The 23,204-nt window shown below is 42.8% G+C and overlaps 1 protein-coding gene across 2 annotated transcripts in view; it reads right to left on the bottom strand.

The window, feature by feature from the left end:
• Positions 1 to 23,204, bottom strand: part of GPC6 (glypican 6) — a 3,633,782-nt gene that overhangs the window by 2,691,280 nt on the left and 919,298 nt on the right. The gene's annotated exons all lie outside the window — the stretch shown is intronic.

The following is a 23,204-nucleotide window of genomic DNA, read 5'->3' as shown; positions in this document are numbered from 1 at the left end:
CTGACCACCAGAGATGAACACCTTAACTCCCCCACTTATCCCTGGGCAGAGTGACATAGGATCTGGCTGTGAGACCTGCCTGTACTGTTGTGAAAGTATATATTTGTTCTAGACCAAACTCTCGTGGCTGTGGAATAACAGGCTTCAGAAGGATACAGAAGGATCCTTGGAGACTCGAGCACGAGACATGTTGGGAAGTGTGGTGCAGGAGATACAGACGCCTCTTGTGTTTGACTTGAGTAACATTTACTGCAATACTTTGTCAAAAAGAGCCATCAGTTGAGGATACTGAAAAAAAGACACCAAAGTGGTCTGCACTCCCTGCGGAATGGATCCAATCTTCTTTACAAGTTCCAGAAGTGATTGTCCGGGAAGTACCTGAATGTATACGATGCCGCAGAGCTTAAACCAGCGATGATCTTCATGAGGTTCCTCTAGTAACATTACTCACCGTCGCCGGATTCTACATAAGCCTCTGTGCTTTGAGAACACTAAGATGGTTATGTGGTGATGAAAAAAGATTTCTAAAATAAAATACAGAACTGCGCCAAACCAGGTACTAGAATCCAATCACAGGTTCTCCTGGCAAAGACATGTTTTGGCCTAGAACCTAATTTGGAGAACTAGGCCCACACGTAGTCATTGTGTTTCTATTTTCTATTTATTATTTTACATTTCCTATTGGATGAAATTGCTCACCATAGGCTACAACTGACTTCATTTTGAAAACATTTCAACCAATTTGTATTGGGTTTCATTTGGGATTCTCTCCAAATTTTGTGTGTTAATCAAATAATTAACTTCACATGATTTTGAAGGTATTCAAAACCTGGCCGCACTTCTTGTTTTCAATGTCTGAACCTGTGTCTTGCACTTGCTCCTCCTCCCCTTCCCATTGTACGTATCCCCTTCCCTCTCCCCTGCACTTGCGTGATCTCAATGTCACTGGGCCTAGTAAGATCGTTGTTGTGTTCCCTCTCATACCCCTCACTCGCCTCGTCGTGCCTTAAAACACTTGTGTACTGGCGCGGTATAAATAAAATGTATCATATCATATTTAAACAATCATTTTTGGCATTCTTTTTTTAACTTGATTTAGAAATCATCATTGCGCATTTGTTAATTGTGTATATTGTGGAGTTTTTTAACATGCTGTGACCTCTCATGTAAGTCATGAAAGTGTAAGACAAGGGTTACCATAAGCATATATAAATTAGGTCGAGTGTGAAAGATACTTGGAATTGTGCGCTATTCACCAGCCTTAAAGTTCATTAAATGTTTCCGGCTGCAGGAGTCTTACTAAAAGTGAACCCTCCACTCAATGGTTCACAATACAAGTACGTAACTTGAAAACTATTAGAAGACTGTCACTGCGCACAGAAAAACTTGTATATATATGTTCAACCAGATATTAGAATGTTCAGTAAATAGCAATCATAATCTGATGCTGTAAATGATGGAAGCCACACTTCATAACTTCAAACATTTCTTCATTGAATTGTAAGGTAATAAGTATTACCTTACAATTCAATGAAGACATTTTTCAAGTTATGAAGTGTGGCTTCAATCATTTGGCACATGAGGGTCAAAAACAATGGTTTAGCAGGATAGCCTGATACAGTTTACCTTTGCTTATGTATTTATTTATTTATTCATTCGTATTTGTAGAGCGCGCAGCAGCCCGAGGGCATTGTGGCGCTTGTTACAGAGAGTGATCAGAGCTTAGTTACACATGAAAAACACATACAGGCATGATTATTGTACAATTTGCACAGGACAGTTTGTAAAGCAGCTAGTAGTGAACGTTTTAGTTAAAGAGAGCAGTTTTCAGGTTTTTTCTAAAGGCAGGGAGAGACGTTTCTGCTCTGAGAGCAGTGGGAAGCACATTCCAGAGCTTTGGAGCTAATTATGGGAAGCCTATCCCTCCTGCTTTGGTCCTGTTAATGCGTGGTACAGTGAGTTGGTTGGTGTAGCATATTCTGGTAGGCCTGGTAGAGATGGATCTGTGGAGTGTGTCTGCAAGATAGGGCGGCGCTGTGCGGTTGATGCATTTATGCATAATCTTCAGGATCTTGAACGTGAAGCATTCTTTGACTGGGAGCCAGTGAGTGGACTGTCATGCTTGGGAGATGTGGTCTCTTTTTGAATGCGTAAGGCTGCTCTTAGTGAGTTATCTTAGGTGATTTGGAGTTTGTTTAACTATTTTGAGGAAGTGCCGGCTAAGAGTGCATTGCAGTAGTCAAGCTTTGCGCCTATGGTTGCTCTAGCTATTGAGAGACAGTTTTCCTTATGTATAACTCAAAGCTTTTCTTGTCATCTCTGTGGCATCTATTTTGAGTTTTCTTAATATTAAATTACTGTCCTTCCGTTTCGTTAGCAGAGTTGATTACAGAGCTGCTGGAGTAGCAGTTTGGTCTGTGATTCCTATTACCCTCATGTCTCTGTGCTCTTTAAGCAATTGTCGTGTTCAGCATTACACTACCAGGTTGTTTCTTTTACTTTAATTCTTTTACAGCATCACACATGTGGCACATGGTGACTCTTTTCCTTTTTAAGTTTCAAGCAGCCTGTTCTCTCTTTCCCTCTTTTTTATCCATTTTCCAAAACTAAACTCTAAGTAGTGCAAAATGAGTTATATGTATTTGGAAACTGTTCGGAAGGCCCCAATGAGACGCGACGGGACACATTTAGTCCCAGCAGGCAGCAGATAGCAAGGAAAGAAATACCAACACAGAGACGCAGGCTGAGTTATGCAGAACAACATGTGCATGTATGAGTCATGTCTGTGCTACGGATGTTGGGACAGTCTTGTTCCTGTAGTGGAAAAAACATCTTCAGCTCAGTGCATCAGGATCTATATGAATGACGTCTTGGTGTTTTCATGGAACATGGATTGCCGGTTCTATGTCTATGTTTTCTGTCTGTGTTTTACTACCTATTCCCCGCACACCCTTCCCCTTATATCTCTTTAGGCCCCCTCCCACATTTTGCTGAGTTTTTCCAGCCAAAAATAGGTGGCAAAAAACTCAGCGAAAACAAAACGTGACGATGGATGAACGTTGTACCGGCTTGCAATACTGATGAATTGCGAGAAATGCAGAATAGATTCTGATACCAACAATAGTATGCTCAAATATACATATTCAAATTATATCATAGGTGGACTCTGCAATTGGTTCTATGCACTGCCCCGCAAGGCAATTGATTGACATTGGCTCTGGAAAACGTACTGATATCTTAAAATGTTCGATTCCTAAAGGGCTGAAATGGTTCTTGTGGTTACCAAATGTGTAATCTCCCTCCTGTGCAATAATCTTATGTAAATGAGATTTTGGAAATTGAAGTAATTATTTGTTTTGGATCGCATGCGCGGACATACTGGGCCTCATTCGGAGATTGGAGGTAGTCATGGCGCTACCGGCACTGGTCTCGTTCAATGGAGACTTACCGGTGTAGTCCGACCTTTGTGGGACCGGTAAGTCCCCATTGAAAAAACCATTCCCCATTCCCATTTAAGCCCCCATAGGGCTCAATGGGAATGGGGAAGTAGCTAATAACGGCAATTTGCAATTGCAATTTGCGGTATCGTTATTAGCTCTGAAGTCCCTTAGCGGGTCCCGTCCATAACGCCTGGTAAAACCAGGCGTTGAAGGAGGGACCCGCTAAGGGAACTCGTAGTAGGGCATTAATCGATTGTCGGCACCAGTCTCCTTAACGGTGCCCAGTATCCCTTACCGCCCTACTCGTAATGAGGCCCACTGATTCTAAATCCACTTTTATTTTGGAGACAGAGAACTCCATTTATTTATGGGACCTTTATTGCTTCAAATGTTTGAAAACATAAATGAACCACATCCTGTGGCAAGCTATTTTAGCACATTGGTGAAGGGTGCACTATACCATATTTGAAAGAGAAAGAGTTTAGCCTTCCAGGCTGTGTTAAGGAATCACTGGAATTTGTGATAACAGTGCAAATCTTCAATTAATGGTAAACAGTGTGGATCTGTCCCCTGACAGGGTTAGATTCCGCAAATACTTCCTGCCTGTTTCATTAAGCAACAGGCCTCTGTCTGAGGATTCTGATAAGGAAAGGGTTACAGTCCTATTCATCCACTGAATGGATCATCCCAGTTTTCCAAGACCAACCCTACACATATTCAAGAAGGCCTCAAGACACAACTGCAGTATAAAAGATCAGACAGAAATTGGTGACATGATAATGAATACGCACAGGGGAAAGAACTTGATTATTGTTGCATCACTTTTTTTTGTATTGTTTTTATTTTTGTTTAGTTTTATACCCTAGTTTACAATGGTAGACATTTGCTGTGTGTCCCGTGTACAGACATTAGTGCATTTTAGGATCTGGAAAAAAACTTGCCTCGGTGAAGACGTATGACTGTTGCCAACCATGGATTTGTATGTGTATGTATTAACCTGTCCTACAGGAGTTTCTGGTAGAGCAAATTACAACTTGGCAAAGCATTATCATTGATACTGTATCAATTTCTAAATGGATTCTGTTATGTTATGTTACTTACTTCTAGCAGTTGCTTTTTATTAAAATAATGAATGCACACTTTTATCAGTACATCTTCCTACTTTGGCATTAATAGGTCCCCACCGATGGGTTCTACTATCCAAGGATCTGAAGTGTGCCTGGTGCCAGAAGCCACGAGGTTTCATGGAAAAGGTAAAATATGGTAGAAAAAAACAGATACACATTAAACACCAGCCCTAATTTATGAAGTAGGAGAGACAGTTTGGTTGTCTGCCTTATGTTTAGAGTAGCTGGGACTGTCTGACAACATGAAGCCTGACTTCATTGCATCATCTTTTATTACCAGCTTTATTGATAAAGTAGCCTTGCAACATTCAAGTCTCCCAAAAATATATTCAGTTTTCTTTAACCCTTATTACTGAATTCATTTTTGACACCTCAAGCATTTCTCGATCATCGGAATGTCGCAGCTCCAGAACTCAAACACGATGATGAAGACATTTATGTCACATTGATCTTAGATTCTGGATAATAATGCAGGTGATTTAGGTGCTTGTATAATTAAAGAGGATGCAGGCCTATCAAAAGGCGATGATTCTGATTCTGCCATACACATGCTCCCCGGTTAACCGAGGATGTTCATTAATCTGAGAGTGGATGGGAGAGGGGTTTGAGTATGAGATATCAGTTAGAACATTCCAGTGGGGATGCACAGCCAACTAGTTGTGTGAAGATGCCATTACCTGTACAGGAATGTCCTTCAAGGAACAGTCCAGAATGGTGCATCTATGCAGGTGAGCATGACTTTGTCATATATAGCTACCTTCTTCATCCTCCAAGACTAGGCGTGTGTCAGAGTTAAGGAATCAGCCATAATTGGTTAGGGAGCATCCGTTCTTGATGCACATATGCTCTAGAGTGTTTCAGAGCATGCATCCGCTTGCATAGAGTCGTTAGAATTCTAAGCAGTAGACAGTCATTGGTGGCTTTCAATGTCTAATTGTGTTTATCTAGATCCCCTCTGTTGTCTGTTGCTGTTTTCTGCATCCTTACCCAAGATGGAACTCCCCTTTCTTCTGTAGGCAAGCAAGAATTAGACATATGTCTCTGAGGTATTGGAAGAAATCTACCTGCAAAATGTTTTAGTTGGTGTAACAAAAGGCTGAATACTCCCCGACCTCCTAAACTTCTCAGAAACAAGGGAAAAGATTAGCTCATCATTTTCCTTTGGTGTTTCAGGCTTTCATATTGTCTTTTAAGCCTGCCAAAAATGCCTAATTAGATCCAGGTCTGTCAGTGCCCCAAATCTCAGGCAAATCCTCCTCTGATTTCCCTGAGATTTAGATGTGTGACCAGAGCTCCTCAACTACAAGCAACGATCAAGGAGAAGCAACATTGATTTTCTGAGCTCCACAGATCACCCCTTAAACCGCCTGCTGATATAGAGTGAGATCATGCCTGAACATTATCACCCAGCTCTATAGGAATACACTGGGCGACCCCCTGGTCAGGGGGCTCTAAGACTTGTAACTCACAATGACACAATATAAGAACTTCGAACTGCCATGGACATGAATTGGATGTTAAGGTTTGGACACAGATGGAACTGCCCATTCTGGCATGATGCCTACAAGCTTCTTTGGCAGGGTGAATGAACAACTTAATGGGCAAATAGAGGGCCATGCTGAGCCATGTGTTATGTCCTGCGCTGCCAGACAATCTATTAACTAATTAAGTGTGTTTTTGTGTTTGTTTTAATAAATTCTGCTAAGCTGTATTTCCACAAATAATTATCTTGTTTCAACTCTGTTGTCTGACTTGGAGCCAGGACAAGAACACAGACATCACTCAATCCATTTGCTGAAATTTGACTTGGAAACTAATATTAGAGAGAGGGTAGACTGCAATGTGACTTTTGATATAACAGGAAATGCAAACTTTTCAGTGGCATATCTAGCGCGTGCAATGCGCTGAATGTGATATCTTTTTTTTTTCTTCTTCTGGTTTGTAATTTCTAATGTGAATCGCAGGTTGTCGTTGCTGAATACACAAACTGAGTTGGCCTGTGAAATGAGCCAACGTGAACCAAAATATTATAATTATTATGTCTCATGCATTTCAATTTGTCAGTGTGCTTCCACTTGCAAGCCGAGCATGCATATAGGCTCGCCCTAATGTATTTATTAGCATTCTTCTTTGATTACCACAGCCCAGCTGAGATAAACAGCCATTAAAATCCCATTCCGGGTGCATTACTGCATTAAGAGCACAGCTGAAGTATTCCAGACTCAGCTCTTAATGTGATGATCTTCTTCGTAATGGCGTCCTCACGGTGAAGGACCAATAAAATGTCGAGGATGACAGAGCTCTGTGGTGAAATAAAATCCCATTATCACGTAAGGTGCCAACATTAGTATCTGCACCTGTGTGTAAATATGTCACAGCACATTTCCCCTGGACACCACTCTTCTTTTGAGTGTCTATTTCGTCGTGTCACAGGAGCGGCCATATTTTAAACGATAATGTGTTCAGCAGTATGGACAAAAAACGAGATTTGGTTTCCTGTTGCAGGAATTTGGCCAAACATGCCTGTGTATTTGTTTAATTATATGGGGAGGGGTTGTGCACCACATTGGGATCCCATCTACTTTCACTGTTGTTGTTTAAACGTGTGTTGTTTTCCTATGTTTAGTGTCTTGATGTGATCAGAAGTGATCACCAATTGTGATTTTGGAGCTATTAAAAAAGAAGAAAAAAACATTGTATTAAAAAATAAATAAGCAAACTCAGAATTAAACAAGCAATCAGACTACCATGTATAGTAGGATTTACATAGTTGTGCCTGCAGGCTCTCCATAAAACAGAAATCACAGAGCTATCCCCAGCCAGGATGGAAATAACACCCCTACCTGTTATATGGCGCTCTACTTCAACACCTTAACATCAGATTCCCTTTGACCTATTGTTATATTTAGAAAAGAAAAGCTTAAATAGTTCTTATCAGCGAACACCACTAGGGAATACCACGACCTGATGTCTTTTGAAGGTCCCTCGCTCCTAGGAACATCAAAGAACTGCAACACACACTGAAGAAAGGATGCAAAACAATCGGCCTCATTATACATTTCGTGGGATTTCGGCGGTAGATCCGCTGAGATGCCACCAAAAAGGAATTACTGTTACTGCCACTTGATCCGGCAGTATCACCGTCGGATTACAAGTGGTGGTAGGTGGTGGTAGTCTTTTCACAGACATTAACGGAAAAGGGAGCACTCTCTCGTACACTTTGGGCCTCATCATGAGTTGGGCGGTAATGCCGGCTCTATTACCGCCGGCGCTATTAGCCCTACCGCTAAACCCCCTGCACTATTAGCGCAGGATCACGGGTTTGGCGGAACGGTTTGTGCCCATTCCCCATTGGGCCCATTCAGGTATTCCTCATTCCCTATTGGGACCAATGGGGAAAATTCATGCTATTACTGCCAGCGGATTTCCCAAAGGCAGTAATAGCACTGAAAATAGGCAAATTTGCCGCATATTTCCCCCCAGATCATAGCTGGGGGGGAAATTCGCCAAGGCCATGATCTGGCGGACCCTAAATGCGGCGGTAATAGCACTACTGCTGCATTTAAGGGTTACCGCCAGACTCGGATGAGGCCCTTTATCTTAAGATAAAGCCAAAAAGGGCTAGGAGGACACTAACACTGTCCCTCAATGGAAGTACACCCTGACCCTGTCAGGAAGTGCTGGCCCTAGGCTGACAGTGATGCGACACCTATCTAAAAAGCGAAAGAGGGAGAAGGCTGTTCCTACTTAACAATTTGGCATTATAAATGTGCTCAATTTAAAAATCCCCAAAAAATGGCGATGTAGCATCAGTTTGCAAGATTATTCAGTCATCAAGCTTGCAAGACTACTATCTGTCATGCCACGGGACTCGAGACGGGTTTCAATTCCACGATTCGCCAAGAGCCTTGCTAAACCTAATTTAATACGGAAATACAGCAAAAGATTCCTGCATTTCTGACCCGATTCTTACAGAAGGGCTTGGAAGTTACCTAGGCAACGGTGGAAGCCGTTGTCAAGGGGAGGGAGTCGGCGTTCAGGAAGCAAACACTAGTCACATGACTTACTCTTCTTAAACTCCGCCCTGTCCTAAGTTCAGTGCTTCTGATTGAGCATTTTGGGTATACTGCTTCGATCTGTGCCTTTTTTGTGATTTCTGCTTACGTTTTTTCGGACCTGCATTTGGATTTCCCTAGTCTGTCTTGGTACCTGGAACTTCTGGTTTTTTCAACGTACGGCACTCGTCCCTGGACTCTCTACTTGCCTGCTCCTTGGTTCTGTCGCCGCCCGCTTGTGTTTTTGATTCGGACTGGTATTTTGCTTGCTGTTCTTGACCCCTTGTTTTTTTACGCCTATACGGATTTCAGGTTTTCCACATTTGAGTTCCTTTCTTGTGTACTCACTTTTGTTATTCCCACATACTTTCGTTCGATAACTTTCTCAACCTTCGCTTCCCTGCGGGATAGGAGTGTTTCAGTCTCAGCTGCACCGCAGGATAGTATCAGCCTCCGCTGCATCGTGGGAATAGGAGTTCTCAGCCTCAGCTGCACCGCGGGATCCTGCCAGCCTCCGCTGCTACGTGGGAGTGTTGTGTTTTCCATCCTGGCCACCCCGTAGACTTCGTTGAAGAACCAGACCCGGACTCAGCCTCAGCTGCACCGTGGGAGAGATCTAGTGGAACTATTGCGGAAGTTCCACGACTACTGACTAGAGTCCTTGTCCTAATAGTTCTGGGTTTTACCGCTAACCTCACAGCCACGAGGTCTCCAAGGATTCCAGTCTTTCGATTAATCAATCTTTCTGTATGTTTCTTTGTACATTCAGAGAGGTATATTGATAGAAAGAATTCTTCCTCTATACTACGGGGTCAAATTTGTGAGGAAGAATTCTGACTCTATCGCATACCTCGTTTCTCCGAATTTATGAGATATGTCATAAGAAGAGGGAACGTGAGTGCCAGAAACGTGGCCACTCCTCGCCTGGCAACGTCAGTCACTTGGTGCAGTTATCTTGTGTCTTTTGGCAAAGAAAAACACAAACGGGGAGTGCCTCATCAGGCATGCTATATATTAGGCTCAAGGGTTGGGTACTGTCGTTCGCATCACGAACGATCAGTACGTGTGCGCTCACACAAGGATGCTACTCAGTGAAGTAGCATCTTACCTGGGATCAGCCTGGGCCGTCTCCCTGATCTGGGGTCACACTTCATAGCTATAGCATGCAGCGTGTGCAGGTGAAAGCTCACGTGCTATCTGTGTGAGTTTATTGCACCTCACCTGCCGTTACGTCAGCGGGGTGTGGTCACTAAGAAGGGGTGGGTGAAGCCGAAAGAAGGGTGGCCATCTTGGACTGGACTCCTCGTTGTTGTGCATTTAGGAATTATTCTAGCACTAAATGGATTGAAAGACATTAGGAAATATAAACTTAAGTGTAAAACCAATCGAGGGGCGATCCATCGCTCACATTAGACTCTGTTACTTAAAAGCTGCATATAGACTGAAGGGTCCTGCTCGTTCAACCCTGAAGTGGATGTTCTAAAATATCCTAATGGTTGTGGATTACGTGGAGTGGTCACTCTACAGCATGACATCTGGGGGGTGGGATGTATAGTTAATACAGTAAATCTGCCAAAATTGCCATTTTGTGGCGAAAAGGTGGCAAATTTACCTCTAGCTCTTAGGGGACAGAGGTGAGTCCTCCACCTCTCCGCCAAACACGTAGTTCGGCATTGTGGTAATGTGGTGGTAACGGAATTACCACTACATTTTTACTGCACTGTTCAATTTATAATGAGGCCCAAATGTGCCTGCCACTTCCTGAGAAATTACTCTTCTTGCATTATTTTTCAAACAATCTCTAAATATTCCCATTCAGGCTTTTTTTTCTGGCCTTTTTGGACGTCTCCCTTATGGACATTATAATACCATCACTAACTGTAATGTAGGTATGATGCTCATTTGATTCAGTTTCATTGATGTAATAAAGACACTGTACACATTTAATTTCTTTAGCATGGATCCACATCGTCCGAGACTAAACCATCCGAGTCTGCGATGGCCAAACTGCATTTTAGTATTCTAGGATGAGAGCCATTTTTCAACAGATATGAGGCAGAAAAGCTGATTTGGGGGACAAAAGTTGGGGTTATGTCTGCAGCCAAATGGAAATTCTATAACTTCAGCCACAGACACCCCAGGATGCTGATCAGAGTTGCTAGTGGATACACATTGCAAAAAAGAAGGAACATGGGTCATTATATCAACATTGGCTAAACAATGTGACATGTTCCCTGTCAGGAAGTGCTGGCCCTAGGCTGACAGTGATGCGACACCTATCTAAAAAGCGAAAGAGGGAGAAGGCTGTTCCTACTTAACAATTTGGCATTATAAATGTGCTCAATTTAAAAATCCCCAAAAAATGGCGATGTAGCATCAGTTTGCAAGATTATTCAGTCATCAAGCTTGCAAGACTACTATCTGTCATGCCACGGGACTCGAGACGGGTTTCAATTCCACGATTCGCCAAGAGCCTTGCTAAACCTAATTTAATACGGAAATACAGCAAAAGATTCCTGCATTTCTGACCCGATTCTTACAGAAGGGCTTGGAAGTTACCTAGGCAACGGTGGAAGCCGTTGTCAAGGGGAGGGAGTCGGCGTTCAGGAAGCAAACACTAGTCACATGACTTACTCTTCTTAAACTCCGCCCTGTCCTAAGTTCAGTGCTTCTGATTGAGCATTTTGGGTATACTGCTTCGATCTGTGCCTTTTTTGTGATTTCTGCTTACGTTTTTTCGGACCTGCATTTGGATTTCCCTAGTCTGTCTTGGTACCTGGAACTTCTGGTTTTTTCAACGTACGGCACTCGTCCCTGGACTCTCTACTTGCCTGCTCCTTGGTTCTGTCGCCGCCCGCTTGTGTTTTTGATTCGGACTGGTATTTTGCTTGCTGTTCTTGACCCCTTGTTTTTTTACGCCTATACGGATTTCAGGTTTTCCACATTTGAGTTCCTTTCTTGTGTACTCACTTTTGTTATTCCCACATACTTTCGTATCGATAACTTTCTCAACCTTCGCTTCCCTGCGGGATAGGAGTGTTTCAGTCTCAGCTGCACCGCAGGATAGTATCAGCCTCCGCTGCATCGTGGGAATAGGAGTTCTCAGCCTCAGCTGCACCGCGGGATCCTGCCAGCCTCCGCTGCTACGTGGGAGTGTTGTGTTTTCCATCCTGGCCACCCCGTAGACTTCGTTGAAGAACCAGACCCGGACTCAGCCTCAGCTGCACCGTGGGAGAGATCTAGTGGAACTATTGCGGAAGTTCCACGACTACTGACTAGAGTCCTTGTCCTAATAGTTCTGGGTTTTACCGCTAACCTCACAGCCACGAGGTCTCCAAGGATTCCAGTCTTTCGATTAATCAATCTTTCTGTATGTTTCTTTGTACATTCAGAGAGGTATATTGATAGAAAGAATTCTTCCTCTATACTACGGGGTCAAATTTGTGAGGAAGAATTCTGACTCTATCGCATACCTCGTTTCTCCGAATTTATGAGATATGTCATAAGAAGAGGGAACGTGAGTGCCAGAAACGTGGCCACTCCTCGCCTGGCAACGTCAGTCACTTGGTGCAGTTATCTTGTGTCTTTTGGCAAAGAAAAACACAAACGGGGAGTGCCTCATCAGGCATGCTATATATTAGGCTCAAGGGTTGGGTACTGTCGTTCGCATCACGAACGATCAGTACGTGTGCGCTCACACAAGGATGCTACTCAGTGAAGTAGCATCTTACCTGGGATCAGCCTGGGCCGTCTCCCTGATCTGGGGTCACACTTCATAGCTATAGCATGCAGCGTGTGCAGGTGAAAGCTCACGTGCTATCTGTGTGAGTTTATTGCACCTCACCTGCCGTTACGTCAGCGGGGTGTGGTCACTAAGAAGGGGTGGGTGAAGCCGAAAGAAGGGTGGCCATCTTGGACTGGACTCCTCGTTGTTGTGCATTTAGGAATTATTCTAGCACTAAATGGATTGAAAGACATTAGGAAATATAAACTTAAGTGTAAAACCAATCGAGGGGCGATCCATCGCTCACATTAGACTCTGTTACTTAAAAGCTGCATATAGACTGAAGGGTCCTGCTCGTTCAACCCTGAAGTGGATGTTCTAAAATATCCTAATGGTTGTGGATTACGTGGAGTGGTCACTCTACAGCATGACATCTGGGGGGTGGGATGTATAGTTAATACAGTAAATCTGCCAAAATTGCCATTTTGTGGCGAAAAGGTGGCAAATTTACCTCTAGCTCTTAGGGGACAGAGGTGAGTCCTCCACCTCTCCGCCAAACACGTAGTTCGGCATTGTGGTAATGTGGTGGTAACGGAATTACCACTACATTTTTACTGCACTGTTCAATTTATAATGAGGCCCAAATGTGCCTGCCACTTCCTGAGAAATTACTCTTCTTGCATTATTTTTCAAACAATCTCTAAATATTCCCATTCAGGCTTTTTTTTCTGGCCTTTTTGGACGTCTCCCTTATGGACATTATAATACCATCACTAACTGTAATGTAGGTATGATGCTCATTTGATTCAGTTTCATTGATGTAATAAAGACACTGTACACATTTAATTTCTTTAGCATGGATCCACATCGTCCGAGACTAAACCATCCGAGTCTGCGATGGCCAAACTGCATTTTAGTATTCTAGGATGAGAGCCATTTTTCAACAGATATGAGGCAGAAAAGCTGATTTGGGGGACAAAAGTTGGGGTTATGTCTGCAGCCAAATGGAAATTCTATAACTTCAGCCACAGACACCCCAGGATGCTGATCAGAGTTGCTAGTGGATACACATTGCAAAAAAGAAGGAACATGGGTCATTATATCAACATTGGCTAAACAATGTGACATGTTCCCTGTCAGGAAGTGCTGGCCCTAGGCTGACAGTGATGCGACACCTATCTAAAAAGCGAAAGAGGGAGAAGGCTGTTCCTACTTAACAATTTGGCATTATAAATGTGCTCAATTTAAAAATCCCCAAAAAATGGCGATGTAGCATCAGTTTGCAAGATTATTCAGTCATCAAGCTTGCAAGACTACTATCTGTCATGCCACGGGACTCGAGACGGGTTTCAATTCCACGATTCGCCAAGAGCCTTGCTAAACCTAATTTAATACGGAAATACAGCAAAAGATTCCTGCATTTCTGACCCGATTCTTACAGAAGGGCTTGGAAGTTACCTAGGCAACGGTGGAAGCCGTTGTCAAGGGGAGGGAGTCGGCGTTCAGGAAGCAAACACTAGTCACATGACTTACTCTTCTTAAACTCCGCCCTGTCCTAAGTTCAGTGCTTCTGATTGAGCATTTTGGGTATACTGCTTCGATCTGTGCCTTTTTTGTGATTTCTGCTTACGTTTTTTCGGACCTGCATTTGGATTTCCCTAGTCTGTCTTGGTACCTGGAACTTCTGGTTTTTTCAACGTACGGCACTCGTCCCTGGACTCTCTACTTGCCTGCTCCTTGGTTCTGTCGCCGCCCGCTTGTGTTTTTGATTCGGACTGGTATTTTGCTTGCTGTTCTTGACCCCTTGTTTTTTTACGCCTATACGGATTTCAGGTTTTCCACATTTGAGTTCCTTTCTTGTGTACTCACTTTTGTTATTCCCACATACTTTCGTATCGATAACTTTCTCAACCTTCGCTTCCCTGCGGGATAGGAGTGTTTCAGTCTCAGCTGCACCGCAGGATAGTATCAGCCTCCGCTGCATCGTGGGAATAGGAGTTCTCAGCCTCAGCTGCACCGCGGGATCCTGCCAGCCTCCGCTGCTACGTGGGAGTGTTGTGTTTTCCATCCTGGCCACCCCGTAGACTTCGTTGAAGAACCAGACCCGGACTCAGCCTCAGCTGCACCGTGGGAGAGATCTAGTGGAACTATTGCGGAAGTTCCACGACTACTGACTAGAGTCCTTGTCCTAATAGTTCTGGGTTTTACCGCTAACCTCACAGCCACGAGGTCTCCAAGGATTCCAGTCTTTCGATTAATCAATCTTTCTGTATGTTTCTTTGTACATTCAGAGAGGTATATTGATAGAAAGAATTCTTCCTCTATACTACGGGGTCAAATTTGTGAGGAAGAATTCTGACTCTATCGCATACCTCGTTTCTCCGAATTTATGAGATATGTCATAAGAAGAGGGAACGTGAGTGCCAGAAACGTGGCCACTCCTCGCCTGGCAACGTCAGTCACTTGGTGCAGTTATCTTGTGTCTTTTGGCAAAGAAAAACACAAACGGGGAGTGCCTCATCAGGCATGCTATATATTAGGCTCAAGGGTTGGGTACTGTCGTTCGCATCACGAACGATCAGTACGTGTGCGCTCACACAAGGATGCTACTCAGTGAAGTAGCATCTTACCTGGGATCAGCCTGGGCCGTCTCCCTGATCTGGGGTCACACTTCATAGCTATAGCATGCAGCGTGTGCAGGTGAAAGCTCACGTGCTATCTGTGTGAGTTTATTGCACCTCACCTGCCGTTACGTCAGCGGGGTGTGGTCACTAAGAAGGGGTGGGTGAAGCCGAAAGAAGGGTGGCCATCTTGGACTGGACTCCTCGTTGTTGTGCATTTAGGAATTATTCTAGCACTAAATGGATTGAAAGACATTAGGAAATATAAACTTAAGTGTAAAACCAATCGAGGGGCGATCCATCGCTCACATTAGACTCTGTTACTTAAAAGCTGCATATAGACTGAAGGGTCCTGCTCGTTCAACCCTGAAGTGGATGTTCTAAAATATCCTAATGGTTGTGGATTACGTGGAGTGGTCACTCTACAGCATGACATCTGGGGGGTGGGATGTATAGTTAATACAGTAAATCTGCCAAAATTGCCATTTTGTGGCGAAAAGGTGGCAAATTTACCTCTAGCTCTTAGGGGACAGAGGTGAGTCCTCCACCTCTCCGCCAAACACGTAGTTCGGCATTGTGGTAATGTGGTGGTAACGGAATTACCACTACATTTTTACTGCACTGTTCAATTTATAATGAGGCCCAAATGTGCCTGCCACTTCCTGAGAAATTACTCTTCTTGCATTATTTTTCAAACAATCTCTAAATATTTCCATCTTGGTTGGTTTCACCAGCAACTCTGCAGGAGAGGCATGTTTACTTCATGCATACGTGTCTACACTTATTCTATATCTATGTACAGTGCTTCACTGCCTTCAACACAAAAGTATCCTAGGTATGCCAATCAAAAAAAATGAAAAATACATCATATCCCAAAACTCTATTAGTAAGAACATGCCAATGTCTATCTTTAAGAAAGGTTCTCACCGCACTAAGAGCAGAAAAATAACAGGTTTGGTGAGGTAAACCTTTGCAAGGCTTTTAATGCGCACTTTCTTTTAGTTGAATAGTTTTTAAGTTGTTGATCCAACCACATATGACAGGTGCGTACAAGTAATTCGGTTTCCTCAAGCTTGGCCTATATTCACCCGCTTGAGACAAGGTTAGGAGCAAGCTTAAGACTGCTTTCATGCAGGATTTCCCTTCCCACTACTTCCTGCCCACCACTTGCCCGAGTCCTCATCTTCGCCTACCCCCTTACCCCAACTCAGTCTTTGCGCATTCTGGGCAGCTGCACCCAGAAACTGGAATGCAACGCAGTTTGACTTCTATGTTGTGAGTCTCTTGAACTGTTTAAGGAAAAAAAGCTCAAAAATCATCTATTTGAATAGGAGGTCTCATATCTCGTTTTGACAATCTAAGGAGATTAGAGATAAGGAGATTAGATTCGTGTTCTGTGTGTCTTTGCCATCTGTGATTTGGAGACCTTTGGTCTTGGCGCCCGTATGTTTTAGGGACATTTTGGCGGTGCCATATACAAATAAATAAAGTAAAATAAAGGGAACTAGGATGTAGTCAGGGACAGGCTATGCAGAATATTGGAGATGTGTCTGGATTTACTGCTCCTAAAGTGTCTTATTGCCATTTTTCACACTGGGCCTGGAATACAGATATTTTCATTAGCAAAAACAGTTAAATGCACCCATTGGTCAGTTTGAAAACTTGTCCAAATATGCACATACCTGCACCCCCTCATGCTTACCCCCTCATGCTTACACACACACACACACACACACACACACACACACACACACACACACACACACACACACACACACACACACACACACACACACACACACACACACACACACACACACACACACACACACACACACACACACACACACACACACACACACACACACACACACACACACACACACACACACACACACACACACACACACACACACACACACACACACTTGCACAGGCCTAGCCAGAGGTGTTCCTCTGTACATAGAGCAGCTCCTCTATGCCATGTGGGCTCTGTTTGCAGATAGCCATTGTTAGAGTGCAATAAGTAGGACACAAGGGAAGACAAATCTGGTCGAGAGCATGAATCGGTTTATTGACATACAGAAGTAGTATACTGCAGGTGAGGCCAGTGTAGGAAAGTAAATGTGTGGGATAGGTGCCCAAACATGTCACATTGTTTAGCCAATGTTGATATAATGACCCATGTTCCTTCTTTTTTGCAATGTGTATCCACTAGCAACTCTGATCAGCATCCTGGGGTGTCTGTGGCTGAAGTTATAGAATTTCCATTTGGCTGCAGACATAACCCCAACTTTTGTCCCCCAAATCAGCTTTTCTGCCTCATATCTGTTGAAAAATGGCTCTCATCCTAGAATACTAAAATGCAGTTTGGCCATCGCAGACTCGGATGGTTTAGTCTCGGACGATGTGGATCCATGCTAAAGAAATTAAATGTGTACAGTGTCTTTATTACATCAATGAAACTGAATCAAATGAGCATCATACCTACATTACAGTTAGTGATGGTATTATAATGTCCATAAGGGAGACGTCCAAAAAGGCCAGAAAAAAAAGCCTGAATGGGAGATTTGGCAGAAAAGTTTTACTAAATTCCTGATTTGGTGCTAAGGGCTGCAGAGGCTACAGCAGTGTCCCCCGCACCCTTGTTTACTATATTGTGAGAGGGGGTTGCGGGGGTTGGCCCTGCAACTGATCCCAAAATGTAAAAAAGAAAAAGGAAAGGAACCTGCGGTGCCGGTTTCCGACCAAGGAAGTGAAAGGGAACAGGTGTTGTAGGCACACAGCAAAGTGTGCCGCCGCAAGGTAAGTAGGTGGGTGGTGGGGGGGGGTGGTGCGTGTGGGTGGGGCTGGGTGCCAAGTCGGAAATGTTTAGGGGAGAAAAGACTGAAGGTTATTTTAGGAAAAATAACATTCTGTCTATTCTCCCTCGAACATTTCTTTCACGGGCTTTGAACCCCAATTCATCCATAAGCATGCCCAGACAACAAGGGCAGTCCGGCTTGCCTAAAGGAGGATCATAGTAATATTGTATGCACGTTGTTCCGTTATCAAGGTATCCCAATAGCTTGACATTTAACACTGCCAGGATGTTTGCTACTGTGGGCACCTTCTATATGACAGACATTGACATTTTTGCTTGCTGACCAACTTTGTTTGGCATGGCGTTTGAGGTAGGGGTTGTGGCCTGGCGGTGTGTATTTGCAAGGAAGCCCAATGTTATGTGATGCTAGTATAGTCTGTTTCCTCTCCACACGTTCCTTTGATATTGATGGTGTTTACAGTGTACTCAATCTAGGCTTTTCTGATTCTTGCTGAGTGTTCTGAAGATCAGGAACTTCAACTGGTTTAAGAGGCTGTGAAAGTGTTCTGGCAGGCCCAGAAGCTTAGTTTAGTTGTTATAGTCTCCTGGAGATAAACCATCAGTGTATAAGAGGAGACAAAGAGAGGGAGGGGCAAGAGCATATACCAATCAGAAGGGTTTTGCCAATAGTTTTTAGGGGTTGCTGGGAGGCAAGAATATGAGTTTGCGAACAAATAGACTGAAGGAGATTATTCCAGAGCTGGGCCCCTCTGAGCACAAAAGAGCCTCCCCATGATGCAGTTTTACAGAATTTCGTTTTTTTTTTTACAAAGAGCTGAGAATCTGCTCTTAAACTACTATGAACATTTTTAATACATTTCATGACTATGACAGGGTGATGGTTGTGTTTTAGTAATCTTTCTTTGTCATGCAGATTTGAAATGGATCTGGAAAAAACTGGTAACCAGCGGAGCTACCCTAGGAAATGGAATATGCTCAGAGTGTCGGTTAGCAGTGGGGAGTCAGGCTGATGTATTCTGGGCTACTTTCAAGTCCATAATCAAATAGTCTGGGCAGCTGATATGCACTGGATAACAACAATCTGGTGTATTCACCACTGATGCTGAAACACATTTCTGCATTGCAACGGGCCAACAAAGAGCAAGATTTTCCTTAGGCATGTTAGCTCGAAGAAGCCCAAGCTGACTTCTGAGTTTACTTGCGGTATCAAGGAATTTTGTCAAACTAGAATTTTACCCAGACTGATTGGGAGGGCTGGGGGGCCCATGGCAGCAGGCCAAAAGGATGTGTCCCATAGGTCATCATTGGGGATACCCAGGCAGGCCACTACCAAAACATCTTGCGTATCGGACATGAGTGATACTGAGCATCAGTAGGAGATCAATATAATAGACGTCCACTAATGGAATATCATATATGGATATATTAGATAACATTAGCAATTGCATATATACTATAACATAGGCAACATATAACTACTTAACTCACGCAACATGGCACATGTGTTTCTGACTACTGACTGTCTATCTGCAGGGAAGCTGTAAGGAGTGGTTTCAAATACCTCCTCAGCCTCTTCTTAAAAAGTAACAGCATCCCATTTATATGTTTGTTAACTGGTGGATAAGTGTATTAAGAAGGCCATCATTACTTCCCTTAGTTTGGATAGCTTTCTACTGTGAGCCAATTAGTATCAATGTGGTATTTTCTGAAAAATGCAAAACCATTGATGGGGAAATTATTTGCAGCTGGAATGGAGGTTCTTTGCTGCCCCTGGCCTACCTGAGGTGGTTGACTAGCTCGAGAGAGCATGTTCATCGAGGTGCTGTGGGGAATAGCCATGTCTTAAGGGCGTTCCGAAGGCCAAGTATTCCTCTATGCATCGGATGTTAAGTGGCATTGAGTTCCAGATAGTGGGGGCGTGGACAGAGAAGGAGAATCCTCCTAATCTAGTTGATTTGAAAGAAGGGATCACAAGGAGGAGTGCAGTGCATGACCACAGGTTTCTGTTGGGTTGTTAGCGGGTGATTTTCTGTTAAAGGTATTCTGGGCCTGTCTTGTTGAGGGTATGGTGAGTGATGCATATGGATTTGAAAGTGGCTCATCCTGCGACCTGGAGCCAGTGGAAGACATGGTGGGTGGGGGTGATGTGCTCTATAAATTCAAATCATTTGGTCAGGATCAAGTGGTGAAGCTGCATTTGTAGTCTATTCTGCAACTTAGGCAACTTTAAATTGTGTTCTTATATTGAGCTTCATGCCGGAATCCAGCCCCTAAGCATGGGACCTGGTTTCAAACAAGTCAAACTCCACTCCATTTTGTCAGGTCTAGCTGTTACAAATACGTTTTGGCTTTAAGAACATTCTGTTTTAATAATGATGGTTTGAAAGGTGCACACATTACAAAATAAGATGACCTGACAAATATACATCCATAGATAAATATTTAATGCACAAAGAGTATGGTACATGTTCCTATCTTTATTTTCCTCATCATCATTTGGTAGGCTCCAAGTACCAGAATGTGTGGCAATGCTAAGCACCCTAAATCATAGAGAAAAGGTAACATATGATAGGGCTGCCTGCTCATAGTTAATGTTACAGATCATGTCCCAGGTTGCTCCCGTACCCAGCAAATAATGTACGCTATCGTTTGTTCAACGTTTCAGTGAACACCAAGAAGAGGATCAGTGCTTTACAGTCACAGCACACAATAAAGTGATGGTTTTGGTACATAAGTATCCCTTGTGCGTATTGGAAGGAATCCCATGATATCTTTCCCATTTCTCATTTCCTTTCCCAGAATGTCTGATGGAGCCCAGAAGAAAATGTGGTCATACTTTTCAAAACCTAGTGAAATATGCTGAAAAGGATGAGCCTACAAGAAAGCAAAGTAAATGGGAATCTGGTTCCAAAACAGATGAGGTAAAATATAGTGTTTGTGAAGAACCAGAAAAAATTCTGGATGAGACCATCAGCACCAGTATCAATATCCATAAAGAAATCAAGACAGCAAGCATTCTACTCAGGGAGGGGATGGGTGGTATCACTGGTGAAGATGGTGAAATTACTAACTATATCGACACAAAAATGCCAATCACTATCAAGGAATCTAGTCAGTTATAATGTCCCCAACATTCAGCTCCCTTAATGAAAAGCACACTCCTTAAAGGCTGGAAGCTGGGCCCGAAACAATATTTTCAAAGCAAGTACCTATGGTTGATTGTTAGAGGACTCACTCTTGGATTCACTATTTGTCATTAAGTCAATAGCTTTGGTGTACAGAAAACTCATGAGATGAAGTTTTCTAGGTAGTAGTTAACTGTAATCTCATACGGTACCAACAAAGACAAGCAACAAACATCCTTCTGAAAGAAGATTAGCGGACATATACCAACATACACTAACAAAGACACACATCGCAGCATCAAAAATATTGGAGCAGGCAAAAAAAAAAACAATTAGCATTAATGAGGACTTTCTCACCAAATGTCTGGTGTCAGTCACTAGTGATGGAGCATCAGTAATGTTTGGGTGCAATAACAGTGTTGTGAAAAGGTTACAAGAAATAATTTCTCCCATTATTGTAGCCTGACACTGCTCAGAACACCACTTAGAACTTGCAGTAAATGATGTTATGAAAGACGTTGGAGCTACAAATCATTTCAAAGCATGGTTAGACAAACTGTATTCTTTTTAGCACATCTGTAAAAAATCATTGGAAGCTAAAAGCATGTGTAAATGCTCTTGACATTCAACTTTGGAAACTAGGTAGAGTGTTAGATACTCTTAGGGTTGCTTCAAGCTACAGAACAGTAGATGCTGTTTGGAATGCTTATCCTGCTCTTTACAAACACTTTACCTTGGCATCTAGTGATGGCTCTCATAATGGCACAACACAAAACATATCCACCGGACTATATAGGTGCTTATCATCTGTGCAGTTTGTTGATAATTTTGGCTTATGTTTGATGCACTTCAAGAGTTATCAGAATTGTCTCTTGAGTTACAAAAACGTAATTACACGATCAGTGCTGCACATCGTGCTATTTGCCAACAAATATCAGCGTATGGGGCAATGATAGAAAGGCGAGGAAAACATTATTCCCAGTATGAGACGTCCTTAGAAGAAAAGTGGTTCCAAGGAGTGAACCTGCATGAAGGAATGTCGTGCGACAAAGTAATTGAACATGCACATTTTTTTTGCAGTCTTGCAGAATGTGTACAGAATGTGTACAGTTGGTTATCTACAGGAGGTTCTGCTGCTGCTGACAACAACGTTGGGTGCGATAAACGAGACACTAATAAGCAAAGTAAATGTTTTGTACAAGCAGTACTGGCCAGATGAGTTACCACCTACGCATACAAATGGAGAAAGTGAGGTAGAATCTTTGTGTGAAAGATTTGATATTGGTGACACTTGTCAAACCACTTGGGCTTAGAGGAAGCGTAGGGAGACAGGCGGAAAAGAAGTTAATAGACAACATAAGGAACTTTTGACAGCTGTGAACAGTTTTGCTATCTCCACTGCTGAGTGTGAAGAAGGGTTTTCACAAATGAATCTGGTCTGCACATCACCAAGAGCATCCCTGCACACTTACACCATTTCATCTTTATTATTCATTAGTCTCGGCCCACCATTAAAGAAGTTCAACCCCATACCCTATGTCAATTTATGGTTTGCAAAAGGACGAAGAGCTGCTGATGGCACTAGAAGTAAGAAACTAAAACAGTTCACAACAGGTCCAATTTAGGCATGTTATTATGAGCGAATAGAGAAAACAATGTAAACAGTACTGCACATGTAATATTGAATATGTTATGTGCACTTTATTTATTAACTGTTATTTGCATTTGTTTGTTTTGTTTATTCATATATTGCTATTCACACTTGACTATGGCAGCTTATTTTAGCCATGGTGACCCCACACAGCTGTTGGCAACGTTGTGATAGAATCTGTAACTGGAGCTATGGCATTTTGTGAAATGTAATAAAAAAACATTTTTTCATGTTATGCTAAATGTTTTGGCTGGCAGAATGTAAAGTACTTCAAACAAACACACATTTTAAATAGCATCTGACAGTCTAATTGATATAGATTATGAGGTGTTCCATCACCACTGCCTCCTTTTCTAAGTTTAAAATGAAAACAAAACATGGCACACTGTGCTTTTTTGTTTGGTTCTATGTGAAATGTGTTCATGTATTCTTAGTGTGTTTTATTCTTTAATCAGTGACAGGTTAAAGAAAAAAGTATTTTTGAGGATGTGTCAGATTTTTAATTACTGAAGCATCTGTTAACTTTCATTGAAGTAAACATATTGTTTAAATTACAGTTTATTATTTTCCCTGTTTACATCAAAACAAAACAAAAAACATCCTCACACAAGAGACACCAGCTCCACTGAGAGCCATT

This window comes from Ambystoma mexicanum, chromosome 7q (genome assembly GCF_040938575.1).
Source record: "Ambystoma mexicanum isolate Mex_15411 chromosome 7q, UKY_AmexF1_1, whole genome shotgun sequence".
Lineage (NCBI taxonomy): Eukaryota > Metazoa > Chordata > Amphibia > Caudata > Ambystomatidae > Ambystoma > Ambystoma mexicanum.
This window is presented reverse-complemented; position numbering and strand designations above follow the sequence as displayed.